Consider the following 6,065-nt stretch of genomic DNA (forward strand, 5'->3'; position numbering starts at 1 on the left):
GTACCGTTACCCCGCACATTGACCATGTATCGGTACCCCCTGTACATTGACTATGTACCGTTGCCCCCACACATTGACCATGTACCGGTGCCCCACGCATTGACTATGTATTGGTACCCCCTGTACATTGACTATGTATCGTTACCTCCACGCATTGACTATGTACCGTTACCCCCACGCATTGACTATGTACCGTTACCCCCACGCATTGACTATGTACCGTTACTCCCCGCACATTGACCATGTATCGGTACCCCTGTACATTGACTATGTACCGTTACCCCCCACGCATTGACTATGTACCGTTACCCCCACGCATTGACTATGTACCGTTACCCCCGCACATTGACCATGTATCGGTACCCCCCTGTACATTGACTATGTACCGTTACCCCCACACATTGACCATGTACCGGTGCCCCCACGCATTGACTATGTATCGGTACCCCCCTGTACATTGACTATGTATCGGTACCCCCCTGTACATTGACTATGTATCTGTACCCCCCTGTACATTTCTATTGTTATTTCACTGCTGCTCTTTAATTACTATTATTATTACTTTCATCTCTTATTCTTATCTGTATTTTTTTAAACTGCATTGTTGGTTAGAGGCTCGTCAGTAATGTCTACTACACCTGTTGTATTCAGCATTTCACTGTAAGGTCTACTACACCTGTTGTATTCAGCATTTCACTGTAAGGTCTACTACACCTGTTGTATTCAGCATTTCACTGTAAGGTCTACTACACCTGTTGTATTCAGCATTTCACTGTAAGGTCTACTACACCTGTTGTATTCAGCATTTCACTGTAAGGTCTACTACACCTGTTGTATTCAGCATTTCACTGTAAGGTCTACTACACCTGTTGTATTCAGCATTTCACTGTAAGGTCTACTACACCTGTTGTATTCAGCATTTCACTGTAATGTCTACTACACCTGTTGTATTCAGCATTTCACTGTAAGGTCTACTACACCTGTTGTATTCAGCATTTCACTGTAAGGTCTACTACACCTGTTGTATTCAGCATTTCACTGTAAGGTCTACTACACCTGTTGTATTCAGCATTTCACTGTAAGGTCTACTACACCTGTTGTATTCAGCATTTCACAGTAAGGTCTACTACACCTGTTGTATTCAGTATTTCACTGTAAGGTCTACTACACCTGTTGTATTCAGCATTTCACTGTAAGGTCTACTACACCTGTTGTATTCAGCATTTCACAGTAAGGTCTACTACACCTGTTGTATTCAGCATTTCACTGTAAGGTCTACTACACCTGTTGTATTCAGCATTTCACAGTAAGGTCTACTACACCTGTTGTATTCAGCATTTCACAGTAAGGTCTACTACACCTGTTGTATTCAGCATTTCACTGTAAGGCCTACTACACCTGTTGTATTCAGCATTTCACTGTAAGGTCTACTACACCTGTTGTATTCAGCATTTCACAGTAAGGTCTACTACACCTGTTGTATTCAGCATTTCACTGTAAGGTCTACTACACCTGTTGTATTCAGCATTTCACTGTAAGGTCTACTACACCTGTTGTATTCAGCATTTCACAGTAAGGTCTACTACACCTGTTGTATTCAGCATTTCACTGTAAGGTCTACTACACCTGTTGTATTCAGCATTTCACTGTAAGGTCTACTACACCTGTTGTATTCAGCATTTCACTGTAAGGTCTACTACACCTGTTGTATTCAGCATTTCACTGTAAGGTCTACTACACCTGTTGTATTCAGCATTTCACTGTAAGGTCTACTACACCTGTTGTATTCAGCATTTCACTGTGAGGTCTACTACACCTGTTGTATTCAGCATTTCACCGTAAGGTCTACTACACCTGTTGTATTCAGCATTTCACCGTAAGGTCTACTACACCTGTTGTATTCAGCATTTCACCGTAAGGTCTACTACACCTGTTGTATTCAGCATTTCACTGTAAGGTCTACTACACCTGTTGTATTCAGCATTTCACTGTAAGGTCTACTACACCTGTTGTATTCAGCATTTCACTGTAAGGTCTACTACACCTGTTGTATTCAGCATTTCACGGTAAGGTCTACTACACCTGTTGTATTCAGCATTTCACTGTAAGGTCTACTACACCTGTTGTATTCAGCATTTCACTGTAAGGTCTACTACACCTGTTGTATTCAGCATTTCACTGTAAGGTCTACTACACCTGTTGTATTCAGCATTTCACTGTAAGGTCTACTACACCTGTTGTATTCAGCATTTCACTGTAAGGTCTACTACACCTGTTGTATTCAGCATTTCACGGTAAGGTCTACTACACCTGTTGTATTCAGCATTTCACTGTAAGGTCTACTACACCTGTTGTATTCAGCATTTCACTGTTAGGTCTACTACACCTGTTGTATTCAGCATTTCACAGTAAGGTCTACTACACCTGTTGTATTCAGCATTTCACTGTAAGGTCTACTACACCTGTTGTATTCAGCATTTCATTGTAAGGTCTACTACACCTGTTGTATTCAGCATTTCACGGTAAGGTCTACTACACCTGTTGTATTCAGCATTTCACTGTCAGGTCTACTACACCTGTTGTATTCAGCATTTCACCGTAAGGTCTACTACACCTGTTGTATTCAGCATTTCACTGTAATGTCTACTACACCTGTTGTATTCAGCATTTCACTGTCAGGTCTACTACACCTGTTGTATTCAGCATTTCACTGTAAGGTCTACTACACCTGTTGTATTCAGCATTTCACTGTAAGGTCTGTACAGTCCAGACAGTAACTATCCCAGTTTCCCTTAGAAACTCACATAACAGCTCGATTACACTACAGTCCAGACAGTAACTATCCCAGTTTCCCTGAGAAACACACATAACAGCTAGATTACACTACAGTCCAGACAGTAACTATCCCAGTTTCCCTGAGAAACACACATAACAGCTAGATTACACTACAGTCCAGACAGTAACTATCCCAGTTTCCCTGAGAAACACACATAACAGCTAGATTACACTACAGTCCAGACAGTAACTATCCCAGTTTCCCTGAGAAACACACATAACAGCTAGATTACACTACAGTCCAGACAGTAACTATCCCAGTTTCCCTGAGGAACTCACATAACAGCTAGATTACACTACAGTCCAGACAGTAACTATCCCAGTTTCCCTGAGAAACACACATAACAGCTAGATTACACTACAGTCCAGACAGTAACTATCCCAGTTTCCCTGAGAAACTCACATAACAGCTAGATGACACTACAGTCCAGACAGTAACTATCCCAGTTTCCTTAGAAACTCACATAACAGCTCGATTACACTACAGTCCAGACAGTAACTATCCCAGTTTCCCTGAGAAAACACCATAACAGCTAGATTACACTACAGTCCAGACAGTAACTATCCCAGTTTCCCTGAGAAACTCACATAACAGCTAGATGACACTACAGTCCAGACAGTAACTATCCCAGTTTCCCTGAGAAACACACATAACAGCTAGATGACACTACAGTCCAGACAGTAACTATCCCAGTTTCCTGAGAAACACACATAACAGCTAGATTACACTACAGTCCAGACAGTAACTATCCCAGTTTCCACTGAGAAACTCACATAACAGCTAGATGACACTACAGTCCAGACAGTAACTATCCCAGTTTCCCTGAGAAACACACATAACAGCTAGATGACACTACAGTCCAGACAGTAACTATCCCAGTTTCCCTGAGAAACACACATAACAGCTAGATTACACTACAGTCCAGACAGTAACTATCCCAGTTTCCCTGAGAAACACACATAACAGCTAGATGACACTACAGTCCAGACAGTAACTATCCCAGTTTCCCTGAGAAACACACATAACAGCTAGATGACACTACAGTCCAGACAGTAACTATCCCAGTTTCCCTGAGAAACACACATAACAGCTAGATGACACTACAGTCCAGACAGTAACTATCCCAGTTTCCCTGAGAAACACACATAACAGCTAGATTACACTACAGTCCAGACAGTAACTATCCCAGTTTCCCTTAGGAACACACATAACAGCTCGATTACACTACAGTCCAGACAGTAACTATCCCAGTTTCCCTGAGAAACACACATAACAGCTAGATTACACTACAGTCCAGACAGTAACTATCCCAGTTTCCCTGAGAAACACACATAACAGCTAGATGACACTACAGTCAGACAGTAACTATCCCAGTTTCCCTGAGAAACTCACATAACAGCTAGATGACACTACAGTCCAGACAGTAACTATCCCAGTTTCCCTGAGAACACACATAACAGCTAGATTACACTACAGTCCAGACAGTAACTATCCCAGTTTCTGAGAAACACACATAACAGCTAGATTACACTACAGTCCAGACAGTAACTATCCCAGTTTCCTGAGAAACTCACATAACAGCTAGATGACACTACAGTCCAGACAGTAACTATCCCAGTTTCCCTGAGAAACTCACATAACAGCTAGATTACACTACAGTCCAGACAGTAACTATCCCAGTTTCCTGAGAAACACACATAACAGCTAGATTACATACAGTCAGACAGTAACTATCCCAGTTTCCCTGAGAAACACACATAACAGCTAGATTACACTACAGTCCAGACAGTAACTATCCCAGTTTCCCTGAGAAACACACATAACAGCTAGATTACACTACAGTCCAGACAGTAACTATCCCAGTTTCCTGAGAAACACACATAACAGCTAGATTACACTACAGTCCAGACAGTAACTATCCCAGTTTCCCTGAGAAACACACATAACAGCTAGATTACACTACAGTCCAGACAGTAACTATCCCAGTTTCCCTGAGAAACACACATAACAGCTAGATTACACTACAGTCCAGACAGTAACTATCCCAGTTTCCCTTAGGAACTCACATAACAGCTCGATTACACTGCAGGTGTTACGCAGTGTGTAGCTGGAGTTGTCATATCCTTTGTAATACTGCAGGGTATATACTAACCATCTCTTCTTCCCACAGAGAGAAACTACTTTTTCCAGTAGGGTTTTTCTCCCACAGGCAGCGGACTGCGGATAAGAAGGGTTGGAACTCAGCAGTCATCCTGAGGTGCTCCTCTTACAGGCCCAAAGGCCAAACTGAGAGAGGGTTGGACTCAGCAGTCATCCTGAGGTGCTCCTCTTACAGGCCCAAAGGCCAAACTGAGAGAGGGTTGGACTCAGCAGTCATCCTGAGGTGATCCTCTTACAGGCCCAAAGGCCAAACTGAGAGAGGGTTGGACTCAGCAGTCATCCTGAGGTGCTCCTCTTACAGGCCCAAAGGCCAAACTGAGAGAGGGTTGGACTCAGCAGTCATCCTGAGGTGCTCCTCTTACAGGCCCAAAGGCCATAACTGAGAGAGGGTTGGAACTCAGCAGTCATCCTGAGGTGCTCCTCTTACAGGCCCAAAGGCCAAACTGAGAGAGGGTTGGACTCAGCAGTCATCCTGAGGTGCTCCTCTTACAGGCCCAAAGGCCAAACTGAGAGAGGGTTGGACTCAGCAGTCATCCTGAGGTGCTCCTCTTACAGGCCCAAAGGCCAAACTGAGAGAGGGTTGGACTCAGCAGTCATCCTGAGGTGCTCCTCTTACAGGCCCAATATCAGCAGGCCAGCCGGCTTCTACCTTCCTAGTGGTGCATTCTACTAGAGTAGCTACATCGTGGGCCTCTGACCTCTGCTGTAGTTGTGCATTCTACTAGACGAGTAGCTACATCGTGGGCCTCTCACCTATGACCTCTGACCTCTCTGCTGCAGTGGTGCATTCTACTAGAGGAGTAGCTACATCGTGGGCCTCTCACCTATGACCTCTGACCTCTGCCATAGTGGTGCATTCTACTAGAGGAGTAGCTACATCGTGGTCCCTGCTCTGAGGAGTTCCCCCTCAATGATATTTGCGCCTCGGCCAGTTGGGCTGTTTATGTGCTCTGTTGGATTACTCCAATCCTTTTTTGTTGGTGCCTTGAAAAGGACACGAGGTGGAAGTAGTGCACGGCAGCTATTTAAAGTGGTCAGTCGCAGCACTACCCGGTACACGGTACTAATC

General features: G+C 43.8%; 1 long non-coding RNA gene across 15 annotated transcripts; it reads left to right on the forward strand.

Moving 5' to 3' along the window:
• Positions 1-332: 332 nt before the first annotated feature.
• On the forward strand, positions 333-2,690 carry LOC127919869 (uncharacterized). 15 transcript variants are annotated; one of them, XR_008104319.1, is made up of 4 exons: positions 333-817; positions 1,350-1,463; positions 1,844-2,451; positions 2,566-2,690. It is a non-coding gene; the product is annotated as an uncharacterized LOC127919869 (long non-coding RNA). The 15 variants fall into 15 exon arrangements; XR_008104329.1 differs by lacking the exon at positions 333-817 and adding an exon at positions 905-1,083 and having other exon boundaries at positions 1,844-2,337; XR_008104317.1 differs by lacking the exon at positions 333-817 and adding an exon at positions 905-1,083 and having other exon boundaries at positions 1,350-1,425; positions 1,920-2,451; positions 2,566-2,645.
• The last annotated feature ends 3,375 nt before the right edge of the window (positions 2,691-6,065 follow it).

The sequence above is a fragment of the Oncorhynchus keta genome, unplaced genomic scaffold (genome assembly GCF_023373465.1).
Source record: "Oncorhynchus keta strain PuntledgeMale-10-30-2019 unplaced genomic scaffold, Oket_V2 Un_contig_17738_pilon_pilon, whole genome shotgun sequence".
NCBI lineage: Eukaryota > Metazoa > Chordata > Actinopteri > Salmoniformes > Salmonidae > Oncorhynchus > Oncorhynchus keta.